Below are 17,593 nucleotides of genomic sequence, written 5' to 3'. Positions count from 1 at the left end.
TCTGAGCTGTTGAGACCCGAAAGAGGGTGTAGTCAGTTGTCCATGTGAGTGAGTTCTGCATCCTTGAATCCAACTAAGTGTTTGGGGTGAGTCCTGTATATTAACCAAGTAGAAACTATAAACATATTTTTAAAATATATTTTTGAGAGATACTATTAAACTGCCAGGCATGAACATATGAAAGACCCTATCTCATGTCACCCAAGGAAATGCAAGTTTAAAATGATGTGCCATTTTTAATTTACCATTTTAATTGGTAAGATTAACAAAAATGGAAATGGTTGGCAGTGCCAAGCATTGGAAAAGGCTTGGGGTAATACTTGTCTTTATATCCAATGTTCTGCAATGTAAATATTCCATATGGCTGCTTTCAGGTTATGAACATGAGGTCACTGAACACAGAGTTGGGAAGAAATGCACAGAAGCAAGTCACTGTGTGTGTTTCTGGCAGACGGATGCTTTGGACATAAATAACCTCTACAGCAGAAATTTTAAAATGCAGTAAAACAGATGAGAACTGATGGTTTTAAATTTTTATTATCTCTGCAATATAATTTGTGTAATTATACATCTATATACTATAATGTTTTAATGACTGCTGCATTTAACAGCGGGATCACCAAATCCTTGGGAATCTGACAGTCATTTCTCATGAACTGGTCTAGCTCAGTGTTCTGCCCACGCTCACCATCTTCGCTATGAAAAGTACTGTCATAAGACACCAGGCTGGGCCACAAGGTCAGGATGTTTATGGACAAGGAGCCCCTTGTGGCTAGACCAAGCTAAAATTACTGGAGTTTGAGAGATGCCCACACCAGTAATAAAATAAGGCAAGAGGGAATCATTTCCAAGGAAAAACTTTGTCCCATCAAATGCTCTCAATAAGTCCTGAGAGTTTTCCTAAATGTCAGCAAGGGCATGGCACTCTCATGCTCTTGGATTCTTGGAAACCAAACCCTGGGATCTCCCGGCTTCACTTGCTCTGAGTTAACCTAAAAAGCGCTCATTTGGGAGCTCATGCAGCTGAGCCATACTGACTTGCCCACCAGCTTTGCTATGACACCTCTGACCTTAGGGTTGTGACGATAGTTGCTTAGGTTACTTTGCAGAAACTTGAAGCCATTTTTGCTGAAAACATGGACTCTGCACGTGTGCTTCCAGATCAATCTCTGCTGCGTGACTTACATGGGACAAAAGTCTTGGCATGTCCTTCATATTCTACCTGTCCCTTTTGTGTTTGGAACCTTAGGTCAGATTCTATTTGGCATGCAGATATCGATCACTTTAAAATGTTTTGTAGGGCTGGAATGATGCCTTGAGTTCCATCCTGGAGCCTAAAGGTGGAGAGAGAACTGACTCCTGGAAATTGTCGTCTGTCCTCATGTTTGCTGTGGCATGAGCAAGTCCACACTCACACACATACACAAGTCCATCACACACACACACACACACACACACACACACACACACACACACACACACACACAAATCATGCAAACTTTTAAGTTGTCTAAGACTATATAATACATGTGGTGATATATTGTATACCCTAACAAACTGCCTGAGGATCAGAGGACAGAGCCAGCCACTAGATTAGACATAGAGGTCAGGCAGTGGTGGCACACACCTTTAATACTATCACTAATGAGGCAGAGAGCTCTCTAGATCTCTGTGAGTTCAAGGCCACACTGGGTTATATGAGACCGATCCAGTATAGAAACAGAGCCAGGCAGGGGTGGCACACACCTTTAATCCCAGCCCTTGAGATCTCGTGCCTTTGCTTGGGAAGCACACACGCCTTTAATCCCAGGAAGTAACATGGCAGGGCAGAGAAAGGTATATAAGGTATGAGGAAACAGGAACTCACTCTCTTTAGGCTGAGGATTTCATAGAGGTAAGAACTAGTGGCTGGCTGTTCTGCTTCCCTGGTCTTTCAGCTTTTGCCCTGAAATCTATCTCTGGGTATTTTTTATTAAAAGACCATCTAAGATTCGAACAACAAATACAGGGTTAGCTCAGCCTGCTGCCATAGAGCTGCTTTGAGTGTCTTACATGCTGACCTTGTCCTCGCTGCACGGCTCAAACACCTGCACTTCCTCAGCCTTCTCAGACGCTTCAGACCAAATCATGGAGCCAGGACATTTATGTGACAGTGAGTAAGTCAGTGGTTTCTGGGTTAAGTCACCACACATTAGCCTGCCAGCCACAAGCCCAGAATGTGTGCACGAGAGGGAAAAGGTGTTTGGAAATCTTTCCCATGACCAATGGGCAATTACCAAACCTTAATCCATCCCTGAAAATCAATGAAAGTCTGCTGCTTGCTTCTGTTCAGCCAACAGCAGCCTGATGTCCCTTTCAATCACTGCTCCGCGTGCCCCTTTGGCTCACGCTGAGGTTGGCTGGCTCAGTCTGAAATTATAACGAAGATGCCTTGCTTGCCTGTCTTGTCCATAATATATGATTTGGTATCCCTCTATTCCTCGTTTTCTGCCCCCTTTCCATGTATGTATGTATGTATGTGAGTGTATATATGCATGCATGTATGTATGTATTTTTGAGACAGGATATCACCAAGTAGCCAAGACTGCTCTTGGATTAATATGTAAACAATGCTAGCTTTCAACTCACAGTGAGCCTCCTGCCTCAGTTTCCCCAACCCGAGGATAATAAGGCTTGGTCTTACTTCTATTGCTACTATGTCATAGGCTCTCCATCATCTGGTGTCATGTTGACCCACACGATCAGTATCTGGGACATTTCTAGAAATGGAGAAAATCAGCTTACCACCAGACATGAGATATTTCTAGATTTCTTTTTTTTTTTTTCAGAGCTGAGGACTAAACCCCAGTTGTCATGAATGCTAGATGAGCGCTCGACCACTGAGTCACACTTCCAGCCTGATTTTGCTGTCGTTGAGACAGTGTCTGACTATGTGACTCAGGCTAGCCTGGTGGCCACTCTGCAGACCAAGCTGGACTTGAACTCTCAGTTCTTCTGTCTCGGCTTCCTGGGCACTGGGATTGTGAGTGTGCACCACCACGATGAGCTTAGATGATCTGAATGAACATTCAAGTTTAAGATGCAGTGTTTCAGAGTTCTGCGCTACAGAAACCAAAACAAAACAACTCCTTAGGCCAATTCTTATGTATTATCACCTGAAAAATGGTTTCAAATTACATTGCTGAGTAAAAAGAAAAGCAAAGCGATTTCTAAAATGTTTACTAGGCAAATAAATACATTTGGGCAAAATGATACATAATGAACTCAATTTCTAGAAAAGTATCTATATGTATCCACAAACAGGCTCAGAAGGAGGGCAGAAGCCTATAGATGAGGGGTTATAGTATGGGCCTGAGGTTGGGAAGGACAGGTCAGAATGACTGTAAGACCAAGAAGTTTCTTAGAGTCATCCCTGCCCTCAGCCTTCTGAGCAGATCCTCCTCACCGGCACTAGCTGGTGTTTATAACGTCGCCATTATTCATCCTTCATTTTGATTTAACAAATATTAAAGTGCAAATACCTGGGAGTTGGCATAGCAGTCAGTTATACAGCTCACTGGGAGACGATACAATATGCAAGTCCTTTCTAGTCCATCAGCTTAGTAGAGGAGCCGCCTGAGCGGTAATGTGCCCCATGATTGTTAAGGGTGATTTGTGACTTGGGAGAGCAAGCAATACTGTAAGGGAGAGGGCGTGTGTGTGTGTGTGTGTGTGTGTCTGAATCCTACCCTATCTGCTAAAACGGGTATGGTGAGGGGCTGAATGAGATGATTTGATTCCTATTGATGCCTACAAAGGGATATCTCACTGGTGACAAACACATTGTTCCAATGAAGAAATCATTTGCTTCAGGATAATATGATAGAAACTTGCATAGTCAGTACAAATTGTCTTCTTACAGGTTTCCTGGGTGGAGGACGCTTTAGTTTCAAACATAAGACTTCTGCTCAAGGCTCATTTTCCATTCAAAACTCAAATGATAACTACAGATCCCAGATATCCTGAGGAGAGCAACTAACTCAGGGATGATAATTTTGAATCAATTATGTTCTAGGAGGGAGGCTTAAGAACTTTTATATTTTAGATAATTTCCCTCCACCCCAGTTTTTATGTATATGGGTCTTTTGCCTGTGGTGCCCAAGGAGGTCAGAAGAGGGTGTTGAATCCCCTGGGACTGGAGGTGTGAGCATTATGTGGATACTGGGAATTGAACCCAGATCCTCTGGAAGAGCAGTCAGTGCTCTTAAACACTGAACCATCTCTGCAGCCCCAGAATGTTTCTTTTGATATGAATATTTGGGGTGACAAAAGAAAGCCTAGCCAGATGGTGGTGGTGCTCCTTTCTTGTATAATATTAGAGGGACCAGCCTTAATATTATACATCCCAGGGGCTCAGGAGAGAGAACTACTAACGGCGAAGACTATTATCAGGAAATATAATCTCAGCACACCGAGTTCTATAGTCCACTTGCTTTAATTCCTCTGGCATAACATCCTTTATACACAGCTTCAGTTCTGTTCTCATGTCTAGCTCCTTTCTTGCCTGATTTCTCTCTATATTTATCTACTGTCCCCTCTAGGTTCTATCTTAATTCCTTCATCTAGTTCTGTCCCTTCTAGTTTCTCATCTATCTAGTTCTTTCCCCTATCAGCTCCTCTCCCGTCTCCTTCTCTCTCATCTCGCTCTTCCTCATCTTGTTCTTCCCCATCTGGCTCTTCCTCATCTTCCATCTCATTCCTCTAGTCCTCTCTTTTAGCTCTTCAATCTAGTTCTTCCCCATCTCAGCTCGTTCCTCTCAAGTTCTTACCCATCTAGTTCTTCCATTCTCTTTTCTCTTCTTCTCTTGTGCCCTGGAAGTCCTGGTATATAAAAGGGAGGGTCTGAGCTAAACTGTGTAAAGATATTAACGTCCACCTCTCCTAGGCGGTGTCCCCTTGTGGGATTTACCATAAGTCAGGAGACTTGCACATGGGCTGTTATCATTGTTAGTCCACCTGGGACTAACAATGGGCGCCCACCTGGGTGGTGTTTCCTGTAGTCCTTGAAAGTGGCCAAGGGAGATAGATAATCTGATTCCAGAGAAAGCCTTTCCTGAGGCTGTTCTCCAAATACCTGGAATGTGTATGTCCAGAGAGTGATCAGTCTACACTGTTAGTCCTTCTTAGGGGAAAGTCAATTGGAAAAACTATGAAGGCACACATGATTTTCAAAACAGAAGACAGCTGATATATAACAAGCCAAGTAACACCAAAAACTCCTTGGGATTTGGCTTCCTCTGGAGGAATTCCCTGATCCCTCCAGATAGTGACTTTGCCATAACCAGCTGAGTTATGATATATTCCTGCGGCCCGCAGCACTCCTTTAATCCTAGCACTCGGGAGGCAGAGGCAGGTAGATCTTTGTGAGTTCCAGGACAGCCAAGGCTACACAGAGAAACCCTATCTCAAAAAAAAAAAAAAAAAGAAAGAAAGAAAAAAGAAAAAAAAAAGAGAAAAGAAAAAAAGAAAAAGAAAGAAAAGAAACCCTGGAGATAAGGTAGGGAAACCTTCAGAAAAAAGGGCCAGGGCTCTGGTCATCTGTCTTCTACACTAGGACTGGGGATTGCCCATCCTATCTGTTCCTCTCTTCTGATGTCTTCCTGATCCTCCGTTGCGTGGGCATCCCCCATGCACACCTCTGCAGGCCCCCTGACCTCTGGGATCTGCTTACCTTCTAAACAACACAAAGCACAAAAACCCAAACCCAACAAAAACGGCTCCTGGAGGCTCAGCTGCTCCATACCTGTGTCTGTCCGCACCCACGAGGCTGGAGAAACCTACAGCCATGCTGACTGCCCTCACTTGGAATTCGATAGCCTTCAAGGGGTTGGCTCTTTGTCCTGCTCAGAGCTCCTTCCTACTGGACCTCCTAGGAGTTCCTTCTTCCCTCTCGCTAGAGGACAGTTCCATCCAATGTCCTGCCCTTTGCTGCTGGTTTTACTACGAAAACAGAAGCCTTCAAAGAGCATGTGGTGCTTGTTTCTGTGGGGGAGCCATCTGTGAGTCACCCCCCTCTACCTGCATACAAGGTTCCCCTTTTTTCCTTCCTATCTTTTTTTATTTTTAAGTGTGTATTTTTTGCTTTTTTTGTGTATGTATGTATGTATGTATGTATGTATGGTATGTGCGCATGGGTGTATGAGTGTGGGTGGACATGTGTGCAGGTGTACATATACATATATGCACAGACCAGAGATCGATATCAGATGTCTTCCTCCACTGTGGAAGCGTGGTCTCTCACTGAATCTAGAGCTCACAGATTAGGCTAATCTGACTAGCCAGCTTGCTCCCGGAGGCCCTGTCCCTGCTTCCAGAGCTCTAGAACTGCAGGCAAGCTGCTATGACGGCCCAGCCTTTTTATGGGCGTGCTGGGGACCTGAGCTCCGGTGCTCATGCTTGAACAGCAAGTGCCTTCTCCTCTGAGCCATTTCCCCATCCTGCTTCTTACTGTCTTCAGGGGAAGGCCTCCCTTCCTCTTCCTGTGAGCAGCCTGAAGTAAGGTTCCTGTGGAGATGGCTGGCTACTCTCCTTACCCAGAAAACCCTACAAAATCATGTAAATCAAGAAGTCCATGCTGGGCGGTGGTGGCGCATGCCTTTAATCCCAGCACTCGGGAGGCAGAGCCAGGCGGATCTCTGTGAGTTCGAGGCCAGCCTGGGCTACCAAGTGAGTTCAGGAAAGGCGAAAAGCTACACAGAGAAACCCTGTCTCGAAAAACCAAATAAAAAAGGAGGAGGAGGAGGAGGAGGAGGAGGAGGAGGAGGAGGAGGAGAAGAAGAAGAAGAAGTCCAGATCTTCATGTTCACTTGAAGATCCCCTGTGAAACTGCCCAGGCCATCAAGAGTATGCATATCCAAAAAGCCACCAAGTATCTGCAAGACGTCACTTTAAAGAGGCAATGTGTGCCGTTCAGGAGGTATAACAGTGGAGCTGGACACAGGGCCGGTGGCCAAAAAAGAGCGCTGAATTTTTGCTGCACGTGCTTAAAATGCAGAGAGCGTGAGGGTTTAGATGTAGAGGCTCTGGTTATTGAACAGATCCAGTGAACAGAGACCTAAGATTCGCCGACGAACCTACAGAGCTCGTGGCGGGATTAACCCGTACGTACGTGAGCTCCCGCTGCCACAGTGAGATGATCCTCACTGAAAAGGAACAAACTGTTCCAAAGCCAGAAGAGGAGGTTGCGCAGAAGAAAAGAACATCCCAGGAGGAACCGAAGAAACCCAAACTTATGGCATGGGAATAAACGCAGCCTCAAACAAATGCAGATAAAAGTAAAAAACAAAACAAACACAAACAAAACAGGAAGGCCTCGCACTCTTCCCCTCTCTCCTGCATTACCAGCCTCCACAGCTCTAGGGTGTAGAACAAATACTACAGCTTCACCCACTAAACAAAACAATCTAGACCTCGAGACAGCTCAGCAGTAAAGGCACTTGCTACCAACCTTGGTGACCTGAGTTCAGTCCTGAGACCCACATGGTAGAGGAGAGTACTCCCAAAAGGTGTCTGTCCTCTGAGCTGGGTGTGATGGCTCATGCCTTCAACTCCAGCATTCAGGAGGCAAAGGCAGGCAGATCTCTTTGAGTTGAAGGTCTGCCTGGTCCACATGGCGAGTTCCGGAAAGGCCAGGACTACACAGAGAGCCTCTGTCTTAAAAAACCAAAATAAACAAACAAAAGTTGTCCTCTGACCCCCACACTAGTGCTGGAGCACGAGCTCTCTCACACATACAGTGAGGAAATAAATGCAAAAAGGATTAAAAGTAAAAATAGTGCTGGACAGATGGCTCAGTGGTTAAGAGCACTGATTACTCTTGCAGAGGACCCCGGTTCGGTTCCCAGCACCCACATGGTGACTCACAACTGTCTGTAACTCCAGTTCTAGAAGATCTGAGGCCCTCTTTTCCCTCCTAGGCTACTGCATGCATGTGGTACGTAGACATGCCCACAGACCAAGCACCCACACATATAAAATAAAAATAAATCCTTTTAATAAATACACACAATTCTCTCATCCCATCCTCCAACGATGGCCCTACTTTCCCGTGCGCTTTTGGGTCAATCTCCTTTGAAAACAGTTACAAGCCTCCTGTCTGAACTACCCCTCATTCAGTTGCAAACTCTTTGGAGTGACATTTTCACCTCAATCATGGCATCAATACTTCTCTTGTCAAGGTCAAAAACAACCACCGCGGACACAGAATCCAGCGGCCCATTTTCAGTCCTCATCGTTCTTGACCCACAAGGCCACATCTGCCAGTCAGTCACTATCTGTCCTTGGAAACTCTCAGCATTTGGCTCCCAGGCAAGTTACTTACCCTCTGACTGACTACTCCTTTAGTCCCTTTCCCAACTCTTCCCAGTTGTCTCAGCTTCAAGGGGAAGCCTGTGGTGGTGTGAATGGCCCCCATAGTTTGCATGGTCCCCAGTGGATGACCTGTTTGGAAAGGATCAGGAGGCATGGCCTTGTTGGAGGAGGTGTGTCACTAGGGGTGAGCTTTGAGCTTTCAAAAGCCCAGGGCCAGCCCCAGGGTTTCTCTCTCTCAGCCTGATGCCTATGGATCAGGATGTAAAGCTCACCGCTACTTCTCCACCACCATGCCTGCCTGCTGCCATGCTCCTTGCCATGATGACGATGGATTAACCCTCTGAAGCTGTAAGCAAGCCTTCAGTTAAATGTTTTCTTTTATGAGGGTCGCCTTGGTCATGATGTCTCTTCACAGCGATAGAACACTGACTGAGACAAAGTCTTAGGCTGCGTTCTTAGAAACCCACATGCTTTCACTCCTTGCCTGATCTATTCCAACCTCATGGCTTTAATTAGTGTCTACACCTTGACAATTCCCAAACTTACCGATCATCTATCCCAGATGCTTCGTCTTCTAACTGCAACCCCACACATCCATCTGTTTATTGAAAATCTCCACGTGTACATCTAATGGGAATCTCCAGTCTCACATGTCTCAATCTGAGTTCTGAGTTCCCCTAAAATGACTCCATCTGTTCTTTTATTTTTTTTTTTTTTTGTAGTTTTTCAAGACAGGGTTTTTTCTGTGTAGCCCTGGCTGTCCTGGAACTAGCTCTGTAGACCAGGCTGACCTTGAACTCAGAGATCCACCTGCCTCTGCCTCCTGAGAGCTGGGATTAAAGGTGTGCGCCACCAGTGCCCAGCTCCATCTGTTCTTTCTTTTACTGTAGCATGGCTATTTCTTCTGTGCTTGACCAACCCTGGGCCAGAACACTGTGGCGACCTACAGGAGGCTGAGGCCTGCAATTGTGGTGTTGGCACAAAATTCTTCCCTGAGATTCCAACTACCACTCCCTCCACCCCAGCTCCAGTTAACCTTAGATGTGCTAACGAGGCCTGAGGAGATGGCTCAGTGCTCAGCTAAGAGCTCTTTGCTGCCCTTGCAAATGACTCAGGTCCAGTTCCCAGAACTTGCACGGTGGCTCACAATCATTCATAATTCCAGTTCCAAGGCATCCAATGCCCTTTGACCTGCGAGGGCCACCAGGCATACATGTGGTGCACATACATATGCAGGCAAAACACTCATGTGCATAAAATAAATAAATCTTTAAAAATTAAAAAAAATGCTGAAATACATAATAGGCAACGGTCGGGGGACGCGGCTTAGTTGATAGAGTGCTTGCCTGCCATGTAAAAAAATATGCCAAGCCTGGCATGCTTGGTGGCATGTGGCTCTAGTCCCAGCAGTCATGAGGTAGAGGCAAGAAAATAAGAGTTCAAGATCATCCTTGGCTCCTGAATGGAACAGCAATCAAGTCATTACTTTGCCAACATGGACTCCAGAATGTTTATTTGGTCTGTTGGTTCCTTCTCTGCCTGGGGTGAGTAGACCGTGTCTCCCTAGGAAGAGTGTCCAATACTCAGTTAAGGACGATTCTGCCCTGATAGCTTCCGGCCAAATCCCACACCGTCATCCTCGGCCCCTCTCTTTCCCACAATCCATGTCCAAACTGTTCGCCTATCCTGCTTCCTCTGCCCCCCACAGCAGCTCCACGGGGCAGCCAGCTGGTCCCCTGTCCTCTCCTCCTCTTACGGGGGTGTCACCTCCTGTCTCAGGGTCTACAGAAGAAGTCTCAGTCAACTGAAGATAGCCTGCAGGCCAGGGGCAGGTAAGGATTCCCGCTTTGCTCCTGTAATTCTCAGCTCCTGGGATGCAGAGACAGACAGAAAGTACTCGAGAGATGCAGGAGTGGTTAAGGGCACTTACTGCACTTGCAAGAGGATCAGGTTCAGTTCCCAGTGCTTCCTTGGTGGCTCACCACCATCTGTCATTCCAGATCCAGGATATCTGATACCCTCTTGTGAACTTGCAGGCCACCAAGCATTCATGTGGTGTACACACATACACACAGCCAAAATGTTATATATTATAAACATCATGTAGTATTTATTACACATAAAATACATACATTCACACTCTGAATGGCATTTTAAAAAATTGATTGTTCTATCTGGGTGTGATGGCCCATGCCGCCGATCCCAGCACTTGGGCAGTCAAGAGAGGAACACTGTCATGAGTGTGAGGCCAGCTGAGCTACGGAGGAATAGCCTGTCTCAAAACCAAGAGTTCTTTGTAATAGAGGGCCTTCATGGAGTGTTTCTGAACAGCTGAAAGCAAAGAACCATGTTAAAATTCAACAACTTGAATGGATCTCGTGGACATTAGGTTGAAATAAAATAAGCCAAGTTAAAGCAAGTAAGAATAGAAAAATAGTTGCTGAACACAGGGAGGGTTAAGGAAGGCAGGTGTGACTCTAAAAGGATAGGGTTAGGAACACCTTCCTGCTATTTATTTTTTTTTTTTTTTTTTTTTTTTTTTTTGGTTTTTCGAGACAGGGTTTCTCTGTGTAGCTTTGCGCCTTTCCTGGAACTCACTTGGTAGCCCAGGCTGGCCTCGAACTCACAGAGATCCGCCTGCCTCTGCCTCCCAAGTGCTGGGATTAAAGGCGTGCGCCACCAACGCCCGGCAGCTATTTATTTATTTATTTGCAGCCCGCCTGCTACTGGCTTTGTAGTCCTTGAATTCCAGGCAACTCTCCTGCCTCAGCCTCCCACATGCTGAGAATTAAGGATATGCAGTGTTCCATCTGGCTTCCTACAGAACATCTTTGTGATGAATGTGTTGGCGGCGTTTTTGTCAGGCCCACCCCTCCCAAATAACCACACAGAGACTTATAAATACTTGGCTGACAGCTTAGGCTTGTTACTAACTAGCTCTTACATCTTAAACTAACCCATGTTTTTCATGTATGCTCTACCACGTGGCGGTACCTTTTTTCAGTTCAGCATGTTCATCTCTTGCTTCCTCTGCATCCGGCTAGTGACTGAGGGTAACTCCTCCTTTCTTCTTCCCAGTGTCCTCTCAGTTTGGCTCTGCCGCTTAACCTCTCCCTGCCTAGCTATTGGCCAGTCAGCCTTTTATTAAATCAATCAGAAGGCTCCTTGGCAAAGACAGATCTTCACAGTGTACAAAAAGATTATTCCATAACAATTCTGTATTTTAATGATAGTGGTGGTTATGAGTCTGCACATGCTAAAATAAGTGTTGCCAAGGATTGGGTGTGCAACTCAGTGGTATATCTTGTATGTAACATGCACAAGGTCCTGGGCTCAGTCCCTAGCACAAATGAGCAAGAAGGAATCTGCCAGAGAAAATGTAGGATATGCAGTTCCATTTGAGTTTAAAATAAACAAGAAATAGTTTCAGAAAATATATGTTCCAAATATTGCATGGTGCACACTGATGCTAAAAAGAATTTAAATTAGTGTTTGTCATAGCTCTCTTCTGTTGCTGTGATAAAATCACTATGACCAGATAGGAGGTGATAGTGCCTGCCTTTAATCCCAGAATCAGGAGGCAGAGGTAGGCAGGCATATCTCTGAGTTCGAGGCCAACCTGGTCTATAGCGTTTGTTTCAGGAAAGCCAGAGATACACAAAGAAACCCTGTCTGGAAAAACCAAAGCCAACCAAACAAAAACATACAAACAAACAAACAAACAAACAAACAAACAAACAACAACCCACTATGACCAAAAGTGACTTAGAGAAGAAAAACTTATTTGGCTCTTATTTCCAGTTCACAGTCCACTGAAGCAAGTCAAGGCAGGAACTTGAAGGCAGGAACCATGGAGGAACACTGCTTGCTAGCTCACTTACAGACTCATACTCTGCTAGCTTTCTTACATAGCCCAAGACCAACCACCTCGAGATGGTGCTACCCACTGTGGGTAGCATCTTAACTTCTGCATCAGTTAATAGTCAAGACAACCCCTCACAGACATGTCCACAGACCGGTCTGATCTTCCTCAGTCGAGGCTTTTCTCTCAGATGTCTCTAGGCTGTGTTAAGTTGAAAACTAAAAAAAAAAAAACTAGGACAATATCCTGTATTTTAATTTACTAATTGTGACAATCCTAGATGGGAGAAAATGACCTTGTCTCTGCCCACATTCACAAGGCCAATTTTCTGTCTGTGGTTGCGTGCTTTGTAATCACCAGGAGAAACGAAGGGAAAGAAACAGACTTCTCTTTTACAGCGCCCTGTGAGTATCTGATGATTTTAAATGAAGAAGTTTGTCTTGAATGGCCCTGGAAGGAAAACCGGCCATTCCTGCTGGGTGATGCACGAGGCGAGCACTGGTTACCAGCCTTGGGGGCTTCCAGAACACTAAAAGCGACACTTCGCCAAGGCCGCGGGCAGTCTTGTCCTGGCACGTCAACAATGCCGTGCAGTTATTGGCAATATAACAAACAGGTTATAAACGTGCGCCTGGCTCATCCTGTCTCTCAGTTCTCCCATCTATTCGCCGTAGGTGGTGTTTGCCCTGGTATGCCGGAGCCAGCAGCCACGAGGCTCATTGCTGCTCTCTCCCTCCATTGACTAAAACACGTCTGGGAGCACACCACCCAGATTGGCAGAGGTTACAAACAGGTACTGATTTTTTTTTTTCCCCTTTGAGTCTCAGTTTGCCCATCTGGGGAAAAAAAAAAATGGAGGATGAGAAGAGCAATTATGTCAAAATGCGATCAGGGTTAAATGAGATGACACACCCAGGCGCCTGTGGCTGAATTTGTCAGTGAACAAGAAATGGAAGTTAATGTAACCTATTACACTGTTGTGCTTTTAAACTTGGGGAAGCTTGAGGGTGAGGTTATGTCTCGAGCTGTGTGTATGGGTGTGTATGTGTGTGTGTGTGTGTGTGTGTGTGTGTGTGTGTGTGTGTGCGCGTGCCGCGTGCGCGTGCGCACACGCGCGCTTTACTCATCCTGGTGTCTTTAGTCAACTGACACAGTACCTAATTGATTTATTAGATGTTAAGTAAATGCCTGTGGAATTGCTGGGTGAATGGCAACTATTAGTAACTTGTCGTATGCCTCTAGAAAATTCTCATGTGGTTTTAGGCCTATAGAGACATACTTACTCTTTAATCCTGGGGATTTTCAGGCCCTGGAGGCCTCTGTCATGGAGTTCTGGGACACTCCCCCCAGACACAAGGCCTTCCCTTAACCCTCACGTCCAAAGGCACGTGCTCCTGGAGCCCTCCCTCCAGGTAGCAAGAACAGGCAGGCCCGCAGCCTCTCCCTCCTCGGGGAGCCGGCGTGGGGCAGTTTTGGCTCCTAGCCTGTCTGACTAGAGGTCATTTAATCCTCGATGGATTTGTCGTGTTTATTTTAGTGAACAGGGCTGTTTACTCTTGGCTCTTAGTTCTAGGGGTGCTTGCCCATTTCGCTTCCCCTTTATTTACTCTTTGTAAGCACTTGGGTTTGAGTAAACATGTCTATAAAGTTCCAGGAACCGGGTTAGTCTGTGTCTGGTATTTTAATGGCCTTTAAACAGTGTCTGCTCAGGTAGGCATTTTATAGATAGATCGAAAAGATAGCAGGATTCTGTTCTGAGTGGCCTCTGACTCCTTCCGGGCTGACAGGGGGGTCACCAATAGTCTATGAATCATGGCTTTCCGTCCATAATAAAAATGTCAAAGCCAACACTCAACTGCAAAGAGAAATTGACCCACCCTGCTCAGCCAGTCTGGGATTTGTGCCTCTTTAACCCTTAGAACAGGTGTAAAGGCCCACATCCTCAGGGGTGCTTTTTAAGATGCACATTCCTGAGCCCCATGCCTGAAAATTCTGGTTTGGAAGATCTGGCCTGCGGCCTGGAGATTTGCATATTTAGCAGGAACAGCGAGGGATTTTGCTATCTTTGGGCCACTCTGAGAAGCAGTGGTCCAGAATCTCAAACACCCTTGTGCCGATGGGTGGGTGGGCTGTACTCCAGCTTCCTGCTGTGTTGCTGGGTGCCATGGTGAGCTAGGGACAACCTCGTTTGCTGGGAACAATTGCATTGTAGCTGGAGCCAGACAGGGTGATGGGGAGCAACTTTCTGCTGAGCCAGGTGCTCCGGGTCTAATCTGTTGGCAGACTGAGGGCAGAGACCATGTATCCCCCAGAATTCCTAAGATAGTGCACCTCCACGAAAGTCATCACTGAGGAGAGAGGTGACCTGGACTGCATGGGCCAGGACACTGTCATTGAAAACAGGAGAAACCGGCCTGGGTACCCGGTGGTGGTCATGAAGCCAGATGCTGAGAACAGATGTGGCAAACAGAATGAGCACCACGGTGACCTGGCCACTCCTCCTGAGGCTAGAGTTCAGAATTTTTCCAATGCCTGGTAGACATAAGCACCCCTCTGGCACAACCTGAAGGATGCTCACTGCGTCGCCTTAGCTGGCTGTGGTATCGTGAGTGCAAGCCGGAACACAGCTATTTCACAGAGCCCCAATGCTAACTGGTAGTAGCCTTTTTAAACAGTTGTACTGCTGACCTGGGGCAGGGAATCCTGTGTTCTGGGAGGCCATCCGCAGAGACTTTGTCTCCTTGAAGAACTAACTCCTGGTTCCTCCCATCAGCCAACGCACTCATCATTCTAACTGCGTGCATTGGCATGCCCGTGGTCTGTCTCCCCCATCAGAGGCAAGCTCCTCAAGGGCACCCCTGCCTTGTTCCCTGTAGGACCCAGAGCCTAATAGTCAATTCTCAGTACAGATTTCTGGCCCATGAATATTTGAATGAGAGGCATCCCTGCCACCCACAATCCATTCATTTACTCATCCTACAGCACGCTCCGAACATCTGCTGTGGGCCAGGCTCCTGTCAGCCTGAATAACTCCCTTTCAGCCCTGAGCAGCTCCCCGGCTGGTGGTGGGGAACTGGAGACACATCCTTTGTGTAATACACCCTGACAAGGCCTAGATCTGAGGTCTGATGGAGACGGGGGCCGCACGGAGGAGCAAGCTGCAGCCATGACAGGTTCTTAACTTAGAGAAATGGTGTCTTGTCCAGGAGGATTTCCCCCTCCTGATTCAGGGAGCCCCATCTGCCCTGAGGCCTCTCCGCCTCTGCTGACAACCGCGGCGGCGGCTTGTTTCTGCTAAGATTGCAGCAGGGTGCTTCCATAGCAGCGATCTATAAAACACCATTTACAGCCATAACCAAACCACAAAAATCAATCCCCAGCGCTTACTCCCATCAACAAACATGCTTAGGGCGCCGTCTGAGTGTGGAGCAGAGTTTTTAGGTGTCGTGGGGGATAAACGGATGAATAAAATAGGACTCTGTCCCAAGGGGGCTTCTAATCTCCCCCAAGGAGACAAGATACCTAGAGATGAGATGATGAACCGCGTGAGCAGAATTGTGCATGCCAAGTAGCAAAGGAAGGTTCTGGAACCTCGCTGCCCAATGTGGCTACTGAAAAGGAGCTGTGCCCTCAAGCACTTTGCAGGATGAGAGATGCTGCGGTAGAAAATAATGTACAGGTCAGCTTGGAAGCAAAATGTATAAAATAACTCCATTCAAAATGTGGATCGTGTGGTAAAATTCTATTTTGGATAGATTATGTATGTTGTTATTAAGATGAATTCCGTCTGTTTCTTGAATATTTCTTTAAAATGTGGCTTCTGGGACGTTTAACGTTGTCTGTGTGGCAGCACTAGTCTGGCATTTGAGAGGATCTGTGCTGTCAAAGCTGCTAAGGGTTCTGAAGAAACGGGCCAGCTCGTTAAGGGCCAGCAAAGGAGTAGGGAGGACATTTGAGAAATTCTCAGGAAGGAAGGAGGGTAGTTTCAGGAGGCTGAATATCCCAGCGACAGACACTCACCAGCTCTACCTTCCTCCATGTATCTTCCAGAAGGACAGACCCGGAAACACCTGCAGCTTTCCTCCCATGATGCCTGGTGGGAATCTGGCCAGAAATGGGGAGCTGTGTTTGGCTGCTAAGTACTGGAATGTGAAGTCCCTAGCCAGGCCATCCAGGGCAAGAGGGGGATTTTTAAAAGGTGGTGCTCTCAACTGAGCACGACACCTGTAATCCTAGGGAGGCCGAAGCAGGAGTTCAGGAGGCCAGCTTGAGCGACACCCGCAAGATCCTTTCTCAAAAAGTAAACCAACAAAAATCATTGCTCCTACTGGCCCTGGGCTTGGGTAAGGGCCATGACAGGAAAGGAGAGAAAGCAGATTCTGATGCCCTTAGAAGTAGGAGTCGGAGGCAAGGGAGGCATCCTTAGGGAACAGCATGACCCTGGAGTAGGAAGCCAGGCTCTACCCTAGCTAGACTAGGGTATGTTCTGTCCAGGACATCTGGCAGCTGGAATCCAATGTGATGTTTGCAGAAAAGCCTCCGGCACTGCCTCCCACTTCCCCCCAAGCCACACATAGATGCTGTAAACACTTGAATACAAGGATTAGCTCCCCATGTGGTGTCTGGGACATTGTGAGAAACTCTTGGTCGTCGTGTTTGTATCTTGTTAAATTGATTTTTTTTTAACCTCCAGCACTTAGAACATGAGGCTTGGTACATATCCAGTGTTCAATACATATTGATGCATGGATAAACGAAGGAAGGAAAGGGTGCCCCAGTGATCAGAGGATAGAGCTATTAAACCACAGATGCAGACTCTTGGAACAGGCTAACCACAGGGTTAACCTGGGCTAGGTTTTGGGAGATGGCAGCATGAAGAGTTTGCACAGGCTAGACCCCACAGTGTCTGGGTCACAGGAGAATAGCTCATAGCATTCAACCGTTGAACCAGCCTGGCTCCATCTTAGGCTTAAAAGCCATCTTACAATAAGGACGACGAGCTAGTCTCCTTCCTTTTTATGATTAAACCTTTGTTTCTCAAGGATTGGGCTATGCCCCACCTGTAACCTTGACTACAAATGGTTCTGTATTGCCTGTTCCAGGAATGACAATCATGACTTTGTTTCAAAAAGTTAATAACCATCTTACAAAGGTGCCTTGGTTTCAGAAAGGGTTCTTATGGCTACCTTGTGATGACTACCTGTTGTTATAACCACCTTGTCTTTGTTTCAGGAGGCTGTTATAACAAACTTGATAAGTTTATGTTATGCTCCTGTAACCCCACCCATTTTGTCCGTCAGATTCCCCATTTGGAACCCCCCTACCCCTGAGTAAAAAACCTTATCTTCCTCACATTTAATGCTCAAACCCTGCCTTAGGGGG

The sequence above is a fragment of the Peromyscus leucopus genome, chromosome 13 (assembly GCF_004664715.2).
Source record: "Peromyscus leucopus breed LL Stock chromosome 13, UCI_PerLeu_2.1, whole genome shotgun sequence".
Lineage (NCBI taxonomy): Eukaryota > Metazoa > Chordata > Mammalia > Rodentia > Cricetidae > Peromyscus > Peromyscus leucopus.
Note: the sequence above shows the minus strand (reverse complement) of the source record.